At 33.8% G+C, this 4,301-nt stretch overlaps 1 long non-coding RNA gene across 1 annotated transcript; it reads right to left on the reverse strand.

The window, feature by feature from the left end:
- Positions 1 to 2,797: 2,797 nt before the first annotated feature.
- On the reverse strand, positions 2,798 to 3,259 carry LOC109176514. Its single transcript, XR_002053390.1, has 3 exons — positions 3,061 to 3,259; positions 2,922 to 2,968; positions 2,798 to 2,840 (listed from the first exon to the last, which is right to left on the reverse strand). It is a non-coding gene; the product is annotated as an uncharacterized LOC109176514 (long non-coding RNA).
- Between the last annotated feature and the right edge of the window lie 1,042 nt (positions 3,260 to 4,301).

The raw sequence follows: 4,301 nt of genomic DNA on the forward strand, positions 1-4,301 counted from the left end.
CACGATTTGATATTGATTTTCACAGTTCTACAAAATTTAGTTTTCTTGTCCACGTTATAATTTGTTCATGTTTTAGAAAATTTAGTCCTTCTATCATATCATAATTTGTTCCCTATTGTTAACTCTATGGGCAATTTTGTAATTTCCTTAGTTAATGGAAAAGTCCACATGGATATATGTTCTCGATGAAGCTTGCTTTGTTATTCTAGCTTGCAAAATTCATAGTTGTTACGTAAAAGTGCACACTGAATAAAGCTCTATTTTTCTAGCCTCTAAAGGAATATAGGTCTTGTTTGGTAACATAATTAGCTTATGAACCAATTTTGGCTTATTTGGCCACTATTAACTGCTTGATTTGGTTAAACAATCAATATACACTTATTGTTTCAAAATGTTAAAATTCAAAAAGCTGCTCAAAGTAATTTTTGATCAACTTTTTTGATAAAGTCATTTTGTATGTAATTAGCTAAACAGCTAATTTACTAAACACTTTTTTATAATAAACTAATGCTATCAACTAGTTAAACCATCTAACTCAATTAACTAATAATTATTTATGAAACATTTTCATAAGCGGATCGATTTAAATTAAGAAGGTAATTGGATGAAGAGTTGCCCCAACTCTAAGCATTAACTTTATATTTTATGACCTTGGATCATGGTTTGCCACGAGCCATGTGGTTGAAAGGGTATGAGCTTTAAAGATAGATACATGTGCTTTTATAATATTTGCCTGTGACTTGGATCCTATCAATTACACTGAATGTGGCCCTTGTATCACATGCAGGGATTGATTTAATAGTTGTTGTGTGGTCAAGATGGGGTCATGTTCTTTGTCACAAGATTTACAAAATCTTTGTAGTTTGTAGCCTATCCATCCCATCCTCTTCAACACATTTATTTGAGTAGCCTAGCAGGCTAGCAGTATATGGAAGCAGGTAGGGATGACAATGTGTCCCGTTCCAATATATATATATATATATATATATATATATATATATATATATATATATTAATTTTTTAAATTATGATATTTTTTTTTTGAATTATGATATAGGTGTTTAGTTTTTAAAATTAAAAATTATGTTAATTTAAATTCTTTAATTAAGAGTTGATCGGTAATGGAGATTTCCCGTCTTCGCTTAATTTCCCGCGAGGACAGGGATGGAGACTATTTTTAATTCCCTGCTAGGGAATGGGGACGGAAACGGGGACGGGAACGGAGTTGGAGTTTCAGGAACGGGACGGGGAGTACACTTCCCGCCTCCACCTCGCTCCGTTGCCATCCCTAAAAGGAGGGCGGCTACGTCTACTTTCTACATGTTTTTTTTTTTTTTATGTGTACAACGTTTTGGTCGGCAGTTGGCTCCAGTTGTGCCATTTTTTGTTGGTTTGATTAGGATAAGGTCGTTGTCGATGGTGTCATTTTTATTATTTTATATACCCATATAGTCCAACTACTTGCCTTCACTTTCAGCCTGTTGAACCATAAGGAAGATGGTATAGTGCACCACAATAATGTGTGTTATTTTATATGCTTACTTTCGTTGACTATTAATATGACCAAGTTTTTAATTGGAGATTTTCTCCACTCCTATTCTATCATCAATAAGCAAGCAACTATATGCTAGCTAACTTGTTTGTCACTTGGTTCTCCTCTCTATAGACAAGGAAGAACTCCAATAGTTATATCGTGAATAAGGGTGCATGTTGCTACATACACTTAACACATTCTCTTTTTTTTTTTTTTTTTTTTTTTTCCTTAAAAATGTTTTTAACTTTTTTTTTTTTACAAATAAAATTAATATATAAAAAATATATCATTAAAAAACTTTAACAACGGTTTTCTAATATATATATATATATATGTGTGTGTGTGTGTGTGTGTGTGTGTGTGTGTGTGTGTGTGCAAAATTTAAAATAGAGCTATAGGTACATGAAATGTATATACGCTCTGACCGGATAGGCCAATTAGCTGAGCGGTTACTGACCAGCCCGGTTCTTCACCAGGAAGACTACGTGACCGTCGAGACTTCTTGATCACCCAGTCAGACCGACCCAGACATTCACCTTCGAGATCGGGAATGTGAGTTGCCTCATTGGCCGTTTCTCTGAGCACGAGGCTCTAGGCGCATTGTTTAATCACGTTCCGTCTACCTTTTTCCCTTAGATTAAACACTTGGCAATGCATCCCTGACCGGCCAACCTACATCCACCACGCGGAGGACATGCCAGATCCTCAACATGTATCTCAAAACTGGCCTATATAAGGCGCTTTTATTATTGAATGATGGGACTTTTCATAAAATTCAATTACTCAGACCTAGGGGTGTTCAATCGGTTAACCGTTCGGTTAACCGAACCGTTTTAACCGAACCGAATTAACCGAAGTTTTTTTTTCTTTAACCGTTAACCGAACCGAAGTTTGCTCTACCGAATTAACCGAACCGAACTTTTTTTCGGTTAATCGGTCGGTTAACCGATTAACCGAAATTTTTAACCCTAAAATTGAAAATCTTAAAAATAACTCCTAAAATAATAAATCTAACTAAAATAAAATACATATCATAATAAATTCATATCAAAATATACAAAAACAACACCATAAGTTCATAATTCATAGTCCATAATCCATAATCCATAGTCCATAGTCCATAGTCCATAGTCCAAACCATAAATTAATGTCTTCATAAAGATTACAACATTACAAAAACATGCAAAAATAAAATCAAAGTTCATCCCATGATTTCCAATTTTCCATCACTCCATCCTAATGTCCATGATGTTTACTCCATCACTCCTACATATTAAAAAGTGTAAGTATAAATAATAATTAACCACTTAACCAAATAATAAATAAACTAACTAATACAACTACTTGCAAATATTATTTTTTACCTTAGAAATCCAAGAACAAACACCTTACTCACAATTCACAAGGTGGGTTCCATTGCATTCCATGAAGAATCTAAAAGATAAAAGATAAATAAATAATATATTAAAATTTTTATTTGTGTGATGAAAGTAAACTTATAAACAAAAGGAATAAAATTTACATACCATTTTCAACACTTTCAAAGTCATTTAATTCTTGAAGCTCTTCAAAAACATCCAATGAAGGTGTTGAATTTTTTATCCAATCTTGATAGCACACAAGAGCTTGAGCCATTCTAGGAGTTAAAGAACTCCTAAAGGAATCAAGAACACGTCCTCCAGTACTAAAGGTAGACTCAGAAGCAACAGTGGATATTGGAATAGCTAGCACATCTCGAGCCAATAATGACAAATAAAGAAATCTAGGGCTATTAACTTTCCACCACAACAAAATATTAAAATCATCCGTCACTGGCTCCATAGCTTCACTGAGATACTTATCCAATTCCGACATTTGATCCCCACCACTACCTGATTGAAGTTTGTGCTTTACAAATTTCTCTTGCATACGCTTTTTCATCCTAGCTTGACATTCTCCTATATTTGAACTTGATGTTGGAGTGGAACTAGATGACACAATGCTATTTGAAGGCTTATAAGCATTAAACAATTCATACACCGCATCTTTAACCTTGGTTGCCATATCCTCACCTTTTGTACCCTCAAACATATCTTTCAAAGCAAATTCAACATAGCAAAACTTGTGTCTAGGATCAAGAATAATGGCAACAAAAATTAGCATATTCAACTTGTCAATGCTCCCCCAATATTTGTGAAATTTATCTTTCATCTTCATTGCCATCAAACTAAATTCATTCTCATCCGAAGCTTTGCACTCTCTCAAAAGACAATCAATTTCACAAATCTCATCAAACAAGCAATTGGAAGTAACATAAGAAGTCCCGAAAACTCTATTTGTAAGCTCATAAAAGTGCTCCAAGAATTTTACCAAGTCCCTAACAACTTTCCAATCACTTTCAATAGGAATACCATCCCCCGATTCAAGATCATCTTTAAAATTCTCATCTTGTAAATCAAACATATAGAAAGCATTTTCAAATTTTTGAGCACAATTTAGCATCAAATATGTTGAATTCCAACGAGTACTAACATCAAGGCACAACAAACTTTTGCTATCTATATTTTGACTTTCAACACATTGTTTAAACCTTTGCAATCTAGATGGAGATTGCCTTACATATCTCACCGCCCCTCTAACACGAGCAACCGACTTATTCAAAAGTTTCAAACCTTCATTCACAATCAAATTCACTATATGTGCAACACACCTCATATGCATATATTTCCCATTCAAAATATTTCCATGTTTACTCCCAAACTTTTTTTGCAAATAACCAATAGCAACA

Source organism: Ipomoea nil, unplaced genomic scaffold (genome assembly GCF_001879475.1).
Source record: "Ipomoea nil cultivar Tokyo-kokei standard unplaced genomic scaffold, Asagao_1.1 scaffold0706, whole genome shotgun sequence".
Taxonomy (NCBI): domain Eukaryota; kingdom Viridiplantae; phylum Streptophyta; class Magnoliopsida; order Solanales; family Convolvulaceae; genus Ipomoea; species Ipomoea nil.